This window comes from Cupressus sempervirens, chromosome 3 (assembly GCF_028749045.1).
Source record: "Cupressus sempervirens isolate cs-2001-9-10 chromosome 3, ASM2874904v1, whole genome shotgun sequence".
In the NCBI taxonomy this organism is placed as follows: domain Eukaryota; kingdom Viridiplantae; phylum Streptophyta; class Pinopsida; order Cupressales; family Cupressaceae; genus Cupressus; species Cupressus sempervirens.
The window spans coordinates 1,021,815,583-1,021,835,339 of record NC_143120.1 but is presented as its reverse complement, the minus strand read 5'-3'; the positions used below and the strand labels follow the sequence as shown (position 1 = coordinate 1,021,835,339).

The window sequence follows — 19,757 nt, the reverse complement described above, 5'->3', positions numbered from 1 at the left end:
TTGTGCCAAATCCAAATGGAATGTGATCTCTCAAAAATGAGATAGGTTATTTTAAGTATCACCATGACTATCCTATATAATTTGACATTTCATTAAGATTCCTCACTAGCTCTGAGTTACGACCCTTAGAAGATCGACCTTTATACGCACTTAGAGCACCTTGGAGACTCTTTTGTATGGGGTGGCCACAGATGATGGAGGCTCTCTGTGGCTAGAGCAAGTGTCATTAGGGCTCACCCATCCATCTAGAGCTAATGACACTGATGATTTGATGCCAAGATCACTGGTTTCAAAGTTATGTTGTGGTGCACTTATGAATTGAGGTTCATTGCAAGTTTTGGCATCAAGAAAGATCATTGTGCCAAATCTAAATGAAATGTGATCTCTCTAGAATGAGGTAGGTTATTTTGGGGCTTGACATGACCATCTTGTAGCATTCAAAATTTCATCCATAGCCCCCATGAGCTCTGAGTTATGACCCCTAGAAGATTGACCTTGATACGCACTTAGAGCACCTTGAAGACTCTTCAGTATGGGTGGTTGTGAACAATGGAGGCTCTTTGCAACTAGAACAAGGGTGTCACTAGGGTTCACCCACCAATTCAAAGCTAATTGCATTGATTATTTGATGCCAAGATTAGCAATTTCAAAGGTACATTGTGGTGCACCTATGAACTAAGGCACACTACAAGTTTTGGGATTGAGTGAGATTATTGTGCTGAATCCAAATAGAATGTGATCTCTCAAAAATGAGATATGTTATTTTATGCCTTGACATGACCATCCTATAGGATTTGACATTTTATCGATAGCCCTCATGAGCTCCAAGTTATGACCCTGGGAAGATTGACCTCGTCCCTCACTTAGAGCACCTTGGAGACTCTTCAATATGGGGTGGTCATAAAAAATGGAGGCTTTTCATGGCTAGAACAAGGGTGTCACTAGGGCTCACCTACCCATCTAGAGCTAATGGCACTAATGATTTGATGTCATGATTAGTGGTTTCAAAGTTACACTATGATGCACCTATGAACTGAGGCATACTGTGAGTTTTGGCATCGAGTGAGATCACTATGCCAAATCCAAACAGAATGTGATCTCTCAAAAATGAGATAGGTTATTTTAGGCCTCACAATGACCACCCTATAACATTTTATGTTTAATCGACAACCCTCATGATCTTTGAGTTAAGACCCTTAGAAGATCGACCTCGACAAGAACTTAGAGCACCTTGGAGACTCTTCTATATGAGGTGGCTATGGATGATGGAGGCTCTCTATGGCTGGAACAAGAGTGTCACTAGGGTTAATATTAAGCAAAAATATTATTTTTTACCTCTCTCAAATTTTTGGAATTGGATATAGTGCAAGTTTGGTGTTAGTATGTATTAAAATCAACATTTTTTAGGCCCCTCCACATAAATTGCATTAAGTAAAATCATCTTTGTTTCTTAGACTATATCAACAAGTTTACATTTACATCTAGTACTAACAAGTGTAATTTTTACTTTTTTTTTAATGGCGAGCGGGAAGAGCGGGAGCGGGAGCGAGAGTAGGATTTTGAATATTGATCAAGAGGAAGAAGACGATGGTGAGGCGGATGAAGATGCAGCAAGGTTGGTCTCCCAGGTTGGTGATGTGTCTGACATCGAGAGCTTGGGTTGATAGGCCCTTTCCTGGCCTTCCTAGTGTTTCTTCATGACTGGGGCTTCCCTATGGGCACCCCCTTTGACTGTTGACTGCAAAGATGGAAGCATGGGAGGATGCAGAGCGAGAGTTTTCCCTAGCTTTGCCATTGGTGATGGTAGCATCACCGTTGTTTTTGTCGACTCAGATGGGGTTGTGGGTGGTCTTGAGGATGAGGGCTACTGGCTTTGTGTTTGGGGTTCTCCTCTCTCCTCCTCTATGTCTCCTTATGCGGGGGGTTCTGCTCTCCTAGACTATATTTGCTGGGGGGAGGTTACTTTCCCTATTATTTGGGTTGTCGAGGAGTTGGAGAGTGGGTTGGCTGCCTCTCATTAGGTTTTAGTGGCTACTCTCTCTCTGCCTATGCCTGGGCTCCTTTTCATAGGGTCCTCTACCATTCTTGTAGAGTTTTTGGCCTTGGATGCTGTGGGGGTGAAGGAGGCTGTTGGGGTTGTGGCTTTTGGGGCAAGGGTGCTTGTGGATCCTGGTCTTTCAGATTTTTTTTTTGGCTCAGGCTCCTTGTTGGTCCTAAAAATCATGTTCCTCCTAGATTTCTTCCATTTTTGCCCCTATTTTAGGTGGGGTCAAACCCTTTAGAGGTGGGCTCTGTTCTTTAAGCAATATGGTGGGGGTGCTTTTCTTGCCACTTGGTTCCCTTACTCTGGCTTTCTTTGGAGGTGGACACAAGTCCGATAGAGGAGGATTTTTGTTGTAGGAGGGATCTCAATTGCTTTGGAAGGTTCCTCTTTTCATATTGTCTTTTGGTGGCTGGTTGTGTCCATATGAGTTTTCTTCTATGGGGAAGTTATCTGGGTTATGCCCAAAGTGTTATGATGCAGCTGCTCCATATCTTGTTATTTATCTTTTGCTACAGTTTGTTCTACTGAAAGGAGATGTTCCTTCTCAAATCCCTTCAGGGAGAGGCCTTTACAAGGCTGTCCCCTAGCTTCAGTGGTGGTTCTTCCTAATCTTTGGATTTTGTTCCCTAAATCTTCACTCCTCTTTCATACTTCCTTTTGAGGTGGAAGTTCTTTTAGAGGTGGAGGCTCAGCCTATAGAGGTGGCAAGAAGATGGTTGGAAGAGGTGGGCTGGAGATTTGGAGGTTTGGGTGGCCGCTACTAGAGATTTTCTTTTAAGCCTGTGATCATTGATTGTATTATTATTTTTTGTCAGGCTGGCTATGAATAGGTGGTGAGGGGAGTGTTCCTCTCTCCTTCCTCTTCATTAAAGGTTGGGGAAGCCTTTCAAAACCCTTTTGGGCTTGTCCATATCTGTAGAGTCGTGTGTATGCCAGTGATCTCTAACTTTCTCATCCATTTTCTGGCAAGTTGTATCATTATGAAAGGGTGGTTTCTTTCCTCCTAGCCCTACATGCTGCTCTAGCTTTTTCTTCCTATCTTTGTGCAACAGTTTTAGCGGTTAGCTTGTTTGTTGGCCCTAGATGCTGCTCAGGTGAGTAGGTTGTTAGTGGTTGTTTCTCTATGCTGATCTGGTAATAGTTTGGGGTCTTTGGCTCCTTTATTACCTCTGTTTGTAGTCTATTTTGTGGATCTTCTTCTCTTGGCTGCTATTCTTTTCTTTTGGATTTGGGAATCTGTCCCTATCCTAGGAAGCGTCCCATCTTGTGGGTTCTAGATCCCTGCCAAAATCCATCTGTATGGGGTTTTAGGTCCTCTCAAAACCTGTTTTCCTAATAAAAAAAAAGTTTACATTTATAATATCTCAAGTGTTTATTCATTATTAAATCAATACACAACTACCAAAAATAGTAGTGTCAAAAATCATAGTGTCAATAAAAGTATTGTTAAAAATCATAGTGTCAAAAAAAAAAAAGATTTTTCTTCATTCAGCTTCTTTTTTTTTTTAATCTTCATACATGGCTACTCCTCATGATGTACTTACATTCAAATATCATAAAATTTATTTTTAACTTATTGTATTATACAAGATAATCATCAGTTCATTGAATCATTATGAACAAAATAACTTATGAAGTAAATATACCTAGTCGAGTGTTCTAGTACGGTCCTCTCTATTTTAGCTTCTCCAATAGGGCTTCATGATCAGCATTAGTAATAGAAAAATATGATGCAAATATATGAGAATTATTTTGTTCTTCTGATAGTCTTTGAATGCAAGAATTTCGTTCCTTCTAATCATGTATGTCCACAACCATGTTCTAGTGACAACCACTAAACTAGTAGGATATGTAAATCCATCATCATCTATGATCGATTGTGCAAGCTTTTGTTTAACTCTTATATGCTAACCAATAATTTTATTTCTCATCATTGTCTTGTAGTACAACCAATGCAAAGACATGTCTTGGCTAAAAAAGATCTGATAGATAGTTATGCTCAAGTGAACTTTCCATGCCATCATTTCTAATAGAGGGTAGGATAGAAAATGGGGTAAGATAATGTGGAGCCCATGTGTCCACCCACTCACTTGACTCACATTGATCCCAATCACACTAAAAAAAACTAGGACAAAATCAAGCTAGTTGTAGTTTCCAAATGGTCCATGTACTAGAATAAAAACTCTGGAATGAATGCATATTTTATGAGTCTCTCACTGTAGAACAATCTAATCTATCACCTATGGACCCTTCCTCAACCAACCAAAAGAACTTGCATTCTAGTAAATTAGGAATCCCCCTTGTGATAATCATGAACTACACCAATCAAGAATGCTACAAGCATCAAGAATCTTTTCTCTTGAAATCTTCAATTGCTCCTTAACTAGAGCTCTCTTCACACGTGCCCTTGCTCCATCATGTTCCCTTGTCCCATGGCCAGACTCAAAAAAACTCCAAATATGAGGCACCCCCTCTCTACATGCATCCTACACAACCAATAAAGAATGCAAGCATTCTTCAATTGATTTGTACAATTATCTAACTAAATCATATGTCTATCTATAGCAATTGCATGCTCTTGTAAGAAATCAAAATAATTCTCAAAAAAATTTTGACCAAACTCATGAGAGTGAGATCTATCATCACTCATATAAAAATGGTACTCTCTAATAATCTTTTGATTATCTTCTACACTATTAGGGGCATGTCTATATGTTATGTGGAAAAAAATAGCAATCTAAATGGAGTTGTAATACTAAGATTGTGTCTCATTTTGAGGCTACAATATGTAGTTCTTAGCAAATTCAACAACTAATTTAATAGTGCCAATGGGAAAAGTCTCCTTACACATTTTAAATTGTTTATCCAACCACTGAGACCTATGATTATGTCTTGCATATTTGTAGAGAACATTTGTCTTGAAATCTGAAATAAAACTAGCCACACAAATTTCTTTTGCAACTAATTCACATCTAGAGCCCTCACCCCACTCTTCAATGTGTATTTCACCATTTCATATATCTTTTTTTTTACTATTGTCTTCCCAAGATCTTGTTCACACCCCTCATAGACACATGTCAAACTTGGATAAGCCACCAAATTCCTAAAACTTCTCATTCAAGCAAGTATTTCTATGAAAGAACAAACCATCGACTCTATGACATAAAAATTGATCTAGAAAGTCTCTTGATGATTTTGGAAGACCACTAGCACCACAATTCTCCAACATTTCTTTACTATGTGAAGTAGAATGGATGGAGCATAATAGTTCATGGTGCATAAAAAACTTGACATGATATTAGCAACAACATTTATTTTGAATTTTAAGTGGCACACAATAAAATGGCTTCAACGATTCAAAAGCCCTTTGTGATATATGAAGACTTGGATGATTCTCTCTAAATTGTTTGAACAACATTGTTTGACTTACCTAAAAATAATGTTTAAGATATGGCATGCAGTCTTTCATGTGAATTCTCAACTTCAACACATCTTTACCATTGGGTGATACTCTTGAGCTAGAGTGCCAAAGTTGTGTAATTTCTTCCTTCACATCATTGGATAGCTTCTTATCAAAATGTGTGAGTCTCCCACCAAAAGCCCATGTTTCATTTTGAAGAGGATCATCAATTCTCTCTTGTCTACTAAGTGCTCTTCTCAAAGTAGAATGATTTAGGTTCAAGTCAATACAAGTTTTACTCATATATCTACCCTTTCTCAAATGATGACTTACCAAAGAGGTTGCAATAACCCTTTGAGTAGCTCTCTCATCCTTCTCCCTACTATTTTTTCCAATGCTATTGAGAGCACTAAAAATATTCTTCACAATAATGACATTTCTTTCCAATTTTTTATTGAATCTTCAATTTTGAAAGCACAAGTCTCATGTCTTTTATCTTTAATAAGTGCATAAAATGTTTACATTGCTCCACCACTATCTTGTTGTTGAAAAACATCTTATATAGTCTTGTAGCCCATAAGAAAATGGTTCTTTCTAATTTTTCCATTCCAAATTGGTAGTAATCATTTCATCAATTTTAGTTATCCATTTTGGTGTTCTAGAACCTTCATGTCAATTATAATTAGGAGATATATAAGGTTCTTGTGTATTGTCATTTTCGACATGGTCAATCATGCAATTTACATTATGACCTAGTGGCATTTCATTCTCCAAATTTTCATTCTCTAAATTTTCAATCATGCCATTATCGTTATTAGTTGGTAAATTTTCATTCCATAACTACACATATTCATTATCTAACTCTATGATTTCACCTTCAACCAATACATCATCAACTTGACTCATATTTAACATACCTTGTCTCTTCCTTTGGTGAATTGGCTTTTTCCTTTCCCTATATGTTGCAATATCTTCATTCAATACCTTCCTTTTTTGTTTATCCTTTTGATGACTATTGCTCCCCATTTAGATGACAATATCAGACACCTAATCATATATTATCAAACCTTTTTCAATCGTATGAGACCCAAAAAGTCAATTTTTTCCAAATCCATGAAAATAGCCAGCAAAAAGTGATATTGTTGAGTCTACAATGATAAGGAATATGTTGGTAAAATCATGCTAGTATTATCAGGTATTCAATCTCAAATCAGATATCCAATATTAGATAGGGTACCCAAAATTGATTCGCAAATTTTGGAGCGAATTATGGGCAATGTAAATAAATTTCATTACTATGTATGATATATATATATATATATGATTATTATATATGACTATTATTATATATAATTATTATATTATATTATTATGATTTTTACTATTATTATTAAATATAATAATGCAATATATGTGATTATTGTTATCATTATTGTGACCTATAAATATTATATATATATATGATTATTATATTATATTATTATGACTTTTACTATAATATTAAATATAGTATAGAAAATACATATTATTATTATTGTTGTTGTTATTATTATTATGACCTATCATCCATTTGGTTGGTTTGAATGTGTCGAAAGGGGTCACAAGTTAACATATGACACATCTCGATGCATTTCATGACAACATATGTACCTAGAGGACCTGGGGCACCTAGGGATGCATTTTGTTGGTTCAAATGCATCGAGAGGGGTCATAGGTTAACCTATGACCCTTCTCAATGCATTTCATGACAACGTATATCCCTAGGGATGCATTTGGTTGTTTTGACTGCATCAACCCATGACCCCTCTCAATGAATTTTATGACAATGTATGTCCCTAAGGGTCCTAAGACCCCTACGGATCCATTTGGTTGGTTTAAATGTATCAAGTAGGGTCATAGGTTAACCTATGACCCCTCTTGATGCATTTCATGACAACATATGTCCCAAGGGGCCCTAGAGCCCCTAGGGATGCATTCAGTTAGTTTGAATGCATTGAGAGGGGTCATAGGTTAACCTATGACCTGTCTCGATGCATTTCATGAAAACAAATGTCCCTAGGAGTCCTAGGACCCCTAGGGATGCATTTGGTTGGTTTTAGTATGTCAAGAACCTATGACCCCTCTCGATGTATTTCATGAAAACATATGACCCTAGGGGCCCTAGGGCACCTAGGGATGTATTTGGTTGGTTTGAATGCATTGAGAGGGGTCATAGGATAACCTATGACACCTCTCAATGCATTTTATGACAACATATGTCCCTAGGTCCCCTAGGGATGCATTTGGTTGGTTTGAATGTTTAAGAGGGGTCTTAGGTTAACCTATGACCACTCTTGATACATTTCATGACAATGTATGTCCCTAGGGGCCCTAGGGACATATTTGGTTGGTTTGAATTCATTGAGAAGGGAGATAGGTTGACCTATGACCCCTCTCAATGCATTTCATGACAACATATATCCCAAGAGGCCCTAAGAATCCTAGGGATGCATTTGGTTAGTTCAAATGTCTCGAGAGGGGTCATAGGTTGATGCATTTCATGACAACATATCTCACTAGGGGCCCTAGGGCTCCTAGGGATGCATTTGGTTGGTTGGAATGCATTGAGAGAGGTCATAGGTTAACTTATGACCCCTCTCAATACATTGCATGACAATGTATATCCCTAGGGGCCCAAGGAGCCCTAGGGAAACATTTGGTTGGTTTGAATGCATTGAGAGGGGTCATAAGTTAATGTATGACCCCTCTCAAAGCATTTCATAACAAGGTATGTCCCTAGGGGCCCTAGCACCCCTAGGGATACATTTGGTTGGTTTTAATGTGTCAAGAGGGGTCATAATTTAACCTATGACCCCTCTATATGCATTTCATGAAAACATATTTCCCTATAGGCCCTAGGGCCCCTAGGGATGCATTTGGTTGGTTCAAATGTGTCAAGAGTTGTCATAGGTTAACCTATGACCTATCTTGATGAATTTCAAGACAGCGTATGTCACTAGGGGCCCTAGGGCCCCTAAGAACACATTTAGTTGGTTCGAATGTGTCAAGAGGAGTCATAGGTGAGCCTATAATCCCTATCAGTGCATTTCATGTCAATGTATTTCCCTAGCAACCCTAGGACCCCTAGCAATGTATTTGGTTGGTTTGAATGTGTCGAGAGGGTTCATAGGTTATCCTATGACCCCTCTCAATGCATTTCATGACAACAAATGTCCTTAGGGGCCCTAGGGCTCCTAGGGATGCATTTGGTTGGTCTGAATTTGTTAAGAGCACTCATAGGTTAACATATGATCCCTCTCGATGCATTTTATAACAAAAAAAGTTCCTAGGGTTCATAGGGCCCCTAGGGATGGATTTTCTTGGTTCCAATGTGTTGAGAGGGGTCATAGGTTAACTTATGACCCCTCTCAACACATTTCATGACAAGATATGTCCCTAGGGGCTCTAGCACCTCTAGGGATGCATTTGGTTGGTTCAAATGTATTGAGAGGGGTCATAGGTAAACCTATGAACCCTTTTGATGCATTTCATGAGAACACATGTCCCTAAGGATCGATTTGATTGGTTCGAATGCATCGAGAGGGGTCATAGGTTTCTCTATGAGCCCTCTCAATGCATTTCATGACAACATATGTCCCTATGGGCCCTAGGGCCCCTAGGGATGCATTTGGTTGGTTTGAATGAATTGAGAGGCATCATAGGTTATCTTATGACCCCTCTCAATGCATTTCATGACAATCTATGTCCCTAGATACCCTTGGTTAGTTTGAATATATTGATAGGGGTTATATGTTAACCTATGACCCCTCTTGAAGCTTTTCATGACAATATATCTCCCTAGGGGCCCTAGGACCCCTTGGGATACATTTGGTTGGTTTGAATGCATTGATAGGGGTCATAGGTTAACCTACGACCCCTCTTGATGCATTTCATGACAATATATGTCCCTAGGGGCCTTAGGGCCCCTAAGGATGCATTCGGTTGGTTCAAAAGTATCGAAAGGGGTCATAGGTTAACATATGACCTCTCGATGCATTTCATGACAATATATGTCCCTAGTTTCCCTAAGGCCCATATGGATGCATTTTGTTGGTTCGAATGTGTTGAGAGGGGTCATAGGTTAACCAATGACCCATCTCGGTGCATTTCATGACAATATATGTCCCTAGGGGCTTTAGGGCCCCTAGGGATGCATTTGGTTTATTTGAATGTGTTGAGAGGGGTCATAGGTCAACTTATGACCCCTCTCGATACATTTCATGAAAACATATTTGGTTAGTTTTAATGCTTCAAAAGGGCACCCTTCTCAATGCATTTCATGAAAGCGTATGTCCCTAGAGGCCCTAGATCACCTAGGGACACATTTGGTTGGTACCAATGGATCAAGAGGGTTCATACATTAACCTATGACCCCTCTTGATGCATTTCATGACAACATATGTCCTTGGGGGCTTGAGGACCCCTAGGGATGCATTTGGTTGGTTTGAATGTATCAAGAGTTGTAATAGGTTAACCTATGACCCATCTTGATGCATTTCATGACAAAATATGTCCCTAGGGGCCATAGGGCTCCTAGGGACCAATTTGGTTGTCATATATCCATAATTTGTGTGTCGCAGTATTCACCTTCAAAGTATCTTCCTAATGTGTAGATGATTTTTTATTTCTTTATGACTTGATAAAATTACTTAGGATAATTGAGACCTTCTACTACTTGACATGTCTTTAGAATTTGCCTCAACAGTTAAGAAAAAGTGTTGATGTGAAATTATATCTAGTCATTATTTCTAGAACATTATGTACTCATAGCTTTCCTAAAATAGTCAGCATGCCACATATAATCACCTATCCATTATGTATTGTGTGAGACTATATATTGGTATGCTAAAATTTCATCATGCATTTTGTCACACAGTTGGATGCTATCTCTTCTACAATGTCATTCCATTCTAAATTGTGAATCTTAGGGGTCATGCTTAGTGTTCATGGAAGCTGTCGAATAATGATCATTCTAACATCTCATAGGTAATTTTGAATTATATCTCCATGACTCACCTGCAAGTGTCAAGTGGATTTCATGTCTCATTGATGGCTTTCTATTTTGTATGGGTGAGATTGCATCAAGAAATTATCATTTGCATCATTTGAGGAGTTGAAGAATTTGATCAAATAGTTGACATGCAGATATACATATCTGTATCATGCACTATTACCTACAACTATTGCATGGTGATTCATATGGTCGATTCATAACAACTTATGATGCCTATCAACTAGTCGATGATCTCATACCAGTGGCCTAAGATGTCACTTGACAATCATCTACTATTTCAAGTGATCATTCACTTTGGATATGGCTTGTACACTCTATAATGAGCCCAAATTAAAAAGGATATATGAATATTCAATAATATATTATATAATGATAATAATTAAGAATTAAATATTATTATAAATAATATATAAAGAAATATATTATGTAATAGTATTAAGAAAAATGATATTACTAATATTATTAATATAATCTATGGTATATTATAATGTTGTTATTAATATAATTACAGGTACATGGGAAGAATGGTAAAGAAATGAAGAAAAAACAAGAAGTACTACTTCAAATGTATAGTATAGATAAGTAATCATATTAAATTGAAAATAAGTAATAAGAAAATAATCACTATAAATAATACATAATAATTTAGTAGATTTATAATTAATAAATAATATATAATAAGTAAGATATGATCATAATAATATCAATGGTCAATAAATATATAATCATATATCGAATACCATTGATATATTAAAATAATAACTTTCTTCAAAATTTACAATGCAATATATATCAAATGATAAATGAGAATTTTGAAATATAATATTAATGACCTATTATATAATAAAATATTAACATACTAAATATTATTTCAAAGAATAATATATTTGCAGTTATTAATGATAACCAATACCTACTGACCTAGAGAAAGTTGTGACCTTTTCCTAAAAAGCTATATATTTTGACTATACTGAAGAAGGATAGAAAATATGAATCGAAAGACATTGACTGAAGCATAGTAAAACAAAGGGTACGACCATTCATAATAGCCATCGACATTAGTGGAGAGAACTCAAAATACAATTTAGTAGTATTAGAGCTATGGAATCAAGCATGAGCCTCAACTGATTGCTATGTCATAAGATCTCATAGTGATATATGTTTTCAAACATTTTGGCATCTAGATCAGCATCAACTAATATAAATAGAATCACATTGAGGAATAATATGGAAAAAGGGAGACAAATAACAAAAGTCATAAATAAATAATGGACCCCAAGAAGGTTCATTAGAAATGGTATCAGAGCTTGATTTTGCCATCTCGTGAAGAAAATAATATATCCAAATAGAAGGAAAGGAAAAAGATGAAATCTGCTACAAATACAATGTCAGCAGGGCAAGGTTGATGAAGAGTATTTAATATTTGCACATTGAAAGAATCAAACTAGCCACAACATATGTTTCAGAGCTTAGCCAATTAATGAAGGCAAATTGATGACTAGAATTGAAATCAAGCCTAATGCAACTAGCCAAATTTTTGTCTCATACACAACGTTCAAATCATCCTCAACATAAAATAATATAAAAACCTAACAAAAATAATTTGGGAATACACGATTTCTGTGCAGATTGATATTGGCTCATATCAAACAACTTGGGAGTAACTCCAATCAGAAGTTGATGGAATAGTGAAAATGGATGAAGCATCACTGTCTCTTGGCATCACATTATCTTAGTGTCCACTAATTAAATCACGAGTGATTCATATGATCTGAACAGTTTAGTTGCATATCATTGTGAGTTTAGGGAATACCATGGATTCTCATATTCGTATATTGATATATTGAAATGAAGCAACAATAGTCATTAGCCAATGATTATCGAAATTGATTCAACCATAAAGTCAATAATACAGAGTTACGAGCATAAGTCAAAATAAGTATGACTACAATAATAAGAAGACAAATAATGATGTTCAACTTAATCAATGTGAAACACATTTAGAGATCAAATAGGAAAAAAAACAAGATATGGTGATAAGGATTATGGAAGATTGCTTATGTTCTTTATCTAGTATGGAACTTTAAAGACTTCACAAAAATGCTGGGACAAATATCATAAGCAAAAAGATACCTTGTGGTGTGCCTTGTCGTGGTGAGGATGGCCGTGAAAGAAATATAGTTGAAGATCCATCACGAACAAGAGAATAGACAATAGATAGAACCATTATTAGAAGCCCAGTAATAAGAGTACCAGTAGAGATAGCTTTTGTATGTTTATGGAGCCTATAATGATCATAATTACTTGGTTCACTTGAAAGTCCAGTGTAGCACACATATGCACGATATAGAGAGATGACAGAAGCGAGCAAGAGTCTACCATTCACCTACCGCCACAGACATTTATGATACCACAACACTTTTAAGTCCATGTCCAATCACTAACCAATAGGTTTACATGGTATAAAAAAAAAAAAAAAAACATGAAGAATTGGACCATCTATGTATGCAATAATTCCTTTAACCATCAACACATGCAACAAGTTTTCAGTGGCTACTTTTTTACTCTATGTGAGTTTCACCTAAAATTTAGAAACTAGAGTTGAAAGAATATAACAAAAAGCTTAGACTGGCCACAAGATAAAATGATAGAAAGAGCCACAAAAATTGAACTCAAATGAGTAATCACAATATATGATTCAATTTCCTTACAATTTTGACTAGTCTTAACTTGGTAATGTTCTCACAAGAAATTAATCTTTTTATCAAGAATTTGAAAGTATCTCAATGTGGCTGCTGATTTCTTGAAGATGGATGGATAGGCTAGGGTTGCTACTACAATTCATTGCATTAATAAGAACCAATGCAACTATGTTCTTTTCCAAAGCATTGTCAAGGTTGAAGCACAACTTGTCCAAGCTATAAGTACTCTTAGCATCAATAAGGAAAAGTCAATTCCTATTTTCCATATTCTATTCAAATATATCTCAGTTCTTGATGTGGAAATCCTTTGTTCAAACATATAAATCTTTAAACATTTGTAAAACCAATAGCAAGATTTAACTATACCTTGGGATGCAATGCAATGAGTGTAAATACAACTGCAAAAACCAATGTCAGCCACAGAAAATGTACAACCCATGAGCCAAGTCCACATATATCAGGCATACAGGTTTTCTTGGCTATGGTTAGGTGACAATAAGCATTTAGTGTGACATGGGGAAGAAACATGGAAAAAGCTAATAAAAAGAGGTAAATTAATAAATGACCAGAAATGATCATTACGATGTGGGAAAGGAATAGATATGAAGCCAAATAAAGCATAAAATAGATCAAAAGATGAGGAGCACATAAAATTAGAAGGTATATGTGGAAGAGAATACTGAAGTAGGTGAGACAAACATTGAACATCCTTTTTCAATATTGTCTTTAGAAGAAGATGAGATATGATCAAGGGAACATCAATAACATTCAGTGAATGAACAAAGAGGGAAGCCAATGGAGCTTCAAGGAAGTTCAACCATAGTTAAAATATAAAATTGTATTTTTTCTTAATTAATGTAATCATAAAGGTGTAAAATTGATTATTTGAGAAATGATTTAGGGATTTCAAGTAGCTTTCCTATGGAGTCTACAATCAAGGAAGGTCTATAAGATGCCTTATTGTAGTACTAGTTAAGGGAAAGACTATATAGAAACCCTACCATATATAACTTTCCTATGGAGTCTACAATTAAGGGAGGTATGTTAGGACACCTTATTGTAGTACTAGTTAAGGGAAAGGCCATATTTAACTTTCCTATGGAGTCTGCAATTAAGGGAGGTTTGTTAAGACACCTTATTGTAGTACTAGTTAAGGGAAAGGCCATATTCAACTTTCCAATGGAATCTATAATTAAGGGAGGTTTGTTAAGACACTTTATCGTAGTACTAGTTAAGGGAAAGGTCATATTTAACTTTCCTATGGAGTTTGCAATTAAGGGAGGTCTATTAAGACACCTTATTGTAGTACTAGTTAAGGGAAAGGCCATATTTAGCTTTCCTATGGAGTCTACAATTAAGGGAGGTCTGTTCAGACACCTTATTGTAGTACTAGTTAAGGGAAAGACTATAAGGGCATCTATCCTTCCTATGGAGTCTACAATTGGGAAAGAGCTGCTACGATACCCTATTGCAGTACTAGTTAAGGGGAAGATAGTAAGGGAACCCTACCACTTTCCTATGGAGTCTGCAATCAGGGGAGAACACTATTGTAGTACTAGTTAAGGGGAAGATAGTAAGGGCACCCTACCAACCTTCATATGGTGTCTGAAATCAAGGAAGATTGGTTAGGACACCCTATTGTAGTGCTAGTTAAGGGAAAGATAGTAATGGTTCCTTTTCACAAGAACCTTTCTACCCAAACAAGCAATCCACTAAGTAGACCACCTCATGTGGATGCCTAACACCTGCCACTGGGGCCAAGGGGGCCAAAGTCTGCTCTTGGGCTTAGTATGGAACTAGCTTGGATTAACTTATTATTATTTGAATTTCTTTGAAGTTTATATATATTTATATGCATGTACTAATGCTTATTTTGTGGTTGCAGGGTTCATAAGCCTAATGAAGAAGTATAGTCATTGTGCATTGTTAATTTTAGGATCTAATCAAGGTTATGCATGATGTGTCTACATCGTGTCTACTTTGTGTCTTCTTCCATTAATGTGTATACTTTGTGTCTACTTTGTGTCTTTATGCATTAGTGGTTTATACATTGTATATATCTATATTTCATAATTTTGTTAGGATAATCATTATTTTAATAATCCAAAGAAAAATGATCAAGGAATAGGCCATTGATATTTAAGTTGAGCAAAAATTAGGAATTGCTTAAGGGCAAGCAATTTGAGGAAGGGTGGACTTGTAATGAGCCCAAATTAAAAAGGATATATGAATATTCAATAATATATTATATAATGATAATAATTAAGAATTAAATATTATTATAAATAATATATAAAGAAATATACTATGTAATAGTATTAAGAAAAATGATATTAGTAATTTTATTAATATAATATATGGTATATTATAATGTTGTTATTAATATAATTATAGTTACATGGGAAGAATGGTAAAGAAATGAAGAAAATACAAGAAGTACTATTTCAAATGTATAGTATAATCATAGTATAGATAAGCAATAATATTAAATTGAAAATAAGTAATAAGCAAATAATCACTATAAATAATACATAATAATTTAGTGATTTATAATTAATAAATAATATATAATAAGTAAGATATGATCATAATAATATCAATGGTCAATAAAATATATAATCATATATTGAATACCATTTATATATTAACATAATAACTTTGTTCAAAATTTACAATGCAATATATATCAAATGATAAATGAGAATTTTGGAATATAATATTAATGACCTATTATATAATAAAATATTAACATACTAAATATTATTTCATAGAATAACATATTAGCATTTATTAATGATAACCAATACCTAGTGACCCAGAGAAAAGTCGTGACCTTTTCCTCAAAACCTATATATTTTGACTATACTAAAGAAGGATAGAAAATATGAATGGGAAGACATTGACTGAAGCATATTAAAACAAAGGGTATGACCATTCCTAACAGCCATCGACATTAGTGGAGAGAACTCAAAATGTAATTTAATAGTATTAGAGCCATGGAATCAAGCATGAGCCTCAACTGATTGCTATGTCATAAGATCTCATAGTGATTATATATGTTTCAAATATTTGGGCATTAGGATCAGCATCAACTGATATAAATAGAATCACATTGAGGAATAATATTGAAAAAGGGAGACAAATAACAAAAATTCGTAAATAAACAATGGACCCCAACAGGGTTCATTACACACTCTTGAATATTCCTTACGCACGTACACCCATTATCAAACAGGAGTTTCATCAAATTAATTCCTTGCTGCTTGGACTATTATCTCCCATGTCATGTCACAACATGGATTCTATCATTTCCAAATATGCCATTGGAGGAGTACATTGGTTGGAAAGAGGATGCAAGGAATGAACCAAATAGATTACACACATTGGGGAGGAATTTTGTCAAAAAAAATCCATGCATCCTTGGAACATTATTTGTTCTACCTATTACCATTCTACCTTCTAATACATTTATGAAGATAGGCATTTCAGGGCTTTCAATGTAACCACACAATGTCCAAACTTTTCTTTCTATAGTTTGATAATTTGCAGCTAGTTCTTTATCAACATGCAATGGCACTCATATGTTCTTTAACATTGCCATGATATCCTGTCAAACAATGAGAAATATAGTCTCACATAGATGATATCTCCATTATCTTTACTATGATATTGAATAGGGCAGAAGGCAATTTGAAAGCATCCTAACTTAGCAAGATAAGATTTTGATTGGCATGAATTGCACACATATTCCATGTCCTTCGACATTATCAAACTAGGTTTTCCAAAACTTGTCCCTTTGAATTGAATGGAAACTTATCTTTCCCATATCTCTTCCGTCTCTTTTATTACCTCTCATTCCCAATAGAAATTTACTTGAAATTTGGAGTTTGTGTTCAAAAGTTTGAGTTAGGATTATGGCAAAAAAATTTAGTACATAGAGAGAGGTAGCTTGAGTATAGGGTGAGAGAGTAGTACATAGAGAGAGGTAGTTTTGAAAAGTTGTATGGGGAGAAAGAAAAGTTTTAGTATGGGGAGAGAGAGAAGTATATCGAGTGAGGTAGTTTTGAATAGTTCAAAATTAACCCCACCCTCCCCCCCCCCTCTCTCTCTCTCTCTCTTTCTCTCCAAAATTAATTAATTTAACTAACTATCATGATAAAATATCTAGGTAGCAAGTATATATATGATAATTAATATAAAAGATCTATAGATACACACAGAATATGAAGGAAATGAAATCTATGGAAATCCATGGAATCTTTACCAATGCCATGTTTCTAATATAAATTTTTTATATGTTGTTTAAATTGAGTTTAGCTAGCTTATATTATTTTTATAATATATAGGGCAGCCGAGAGTTATGAGTCTTTAATTTTTATTATAATACATAGTTTTCAATGTCAATTATTAGATTAAAATTTTGAGAATTCATAAGCTAATAGTAGTGGAAAGAACCACATAATAATTTGTCAATAATTTTTATGTCTAATAAATAACTTAATATTCATTTTTAAAATTAATTTTAAAAAAAGACTTTCGATATAGTGTGGTAGTATTGTTGTGTCAACTAGGTTTGAATCTAAATTTGGTCATTGGTAAATTCTAATTTAGTATATTTTATATGGTCTTAATTAGTTTAATACGTAAGATTATCTTTTCTTTAAAATTAAAGTAATTAAAATGTAATGTCTTATGAATACAATATTATTTTAAATAGTATAACTAATTTACTTAAAAATATATACACTTATTTATATTTCTTTATGAAATAATTTAAAACTGTTTAATTTAGTAAATTTTAATAATTTAACTAATAAATATTAAATTGAACACAAAACTTTGAAAATTACCAATTTGTTTGCTTATGTCAATTGGGTTAAGAGAAAGTGCTAAATATTTCTAAGGGCTATATCTTTTAATTTAGTTTTTTTTAGTAATATTGTTAGAAATTAATGTTTCTTAGCAAATGGTTTCAAATATGTATAAGATGGGGGTTGAAATTAGTATCTAGTATTTCATTCTATTTATCTCTCTTCCTCTAATTACTCTCTAATATTCTCTCCCCTACCTAATCTCACAAATTGTCCCCTAAAGAAATAAATACAAATTAACCCCAAAAGCCCAGATAGGAAGCTTGAAAATGCACTAACAGTTGGGTTACTTCACTATTCAAAGAGTGTAAGAGCCCTTCGAATTTATCTAGGTATAGCTCCCCATGTAAGATTTATAATGAATTCATAGAAATAAAAATATGGATGTTTTTAATTAGAAAGCACAAAAGGTTTACAAACATCTATCCATCAACACGAAATATATGCAGAAAAACTAAACAACCAAAAGGAAATAAATGAGACAAAGTCCATTTATTCAAGCATTACATTATGGAAATAACACAAATAAAAGACAAAATATTCATCCCAAATACATGATAAGCATAGCATGAAGTCCAAAGGATAATCATGATCACAATTAAATACAATAGATCCACATTCAGAGAAGATCAATACCACTCCAAGTTGAATATTGATCAGAAAACATATATTTAAATTCAAAGTTTTAATATTTTTTTGTTATCCCCTCTTTGAACAGAACAAAATGACAAAAATTCTATTGTTTTTGTACAGTAATCACTATTTGGAAATAGAAATTTCCTTCCCTTGCATTACAACATAATAGAAAAGAATAGCAAAACTCTCCCTCTCAGAAGCCCAAACTCTATAGAAAAAGGCAATCTTACCTAGCAAAAACTAAAACAAAATTGGAACCAAAACCCTTTTTCTCTCTTCCACTGGCATATTTATTTCTTTTCCTTGATGGTTATTGATCATAACAACTGATTCTTGAATTTTTTTTTTCTTTCCTTTTTACTTACATGACTTCCCAATACAATATTTTATCTACCCATGCTTTATGGATATTATGTTTGTTGGGACTAAAAATTGCATGGTCAATTTTGAGTACCATTGAGAAAGAATAGGCCTGTAAATGCATTTTGATGAGATTGTACCCGAATGTACCTTAGATCCCCATGAGGTGTTTAATGTTTCTAACACCCTCCATTTAGTTTGTTTACTTGTTCCATGAAGTTAAATTGAGATTCTTAGCCATTCAGTGAAGTCCTATTTTGAGCTAGTATTAAATCTGCATTTTCACCTAAGTGCCAAACAATAATAGGAGGCTATGTTCGCAACCGAATATCTTGCACCCAGAAATGAGTTGTAATATACCACTTTGGGAAGTGTCTAGTGTCTGTACCTAAGAGCCTATGTTTTAGATTTTGAGTCATTTTGAATCCGTTTGTCTAGGTTTTGAACCCCTCAAAGTTGGTTGTTTATCAATGTCATGCTAATGCACTTTGCACATAATTTTGGAAGGCCCTATTTGACTTGTTATAATTTTGACCCAGTTGACCCAAATGCTAAATTTCCTTTTGCATTGAATTCTAGATATCAAAGACTTATTATGTTTCAATTTTGAGCTTATGATGAATCCATTTGATCAGTTTTCAAATGTGATTCCAAGTATAATTTCTATCTTTTTACTCGTGTTGAGAAATGT

The 19,757-nt window shown here is 34.7% G+C and overlaps 1 pseudogene; it reads left to right on the top strand.

Moving 5' to 3' along the window:
• The first annotated feature begins 1,517 nt into the window (after window positions 1-1,517).
• Window positions 1,518-19,757, top strand: part of LOC149570251 (uncharacterized) — a 28,109-nt pseudogene continuing 9,869 nt past the window's right edge.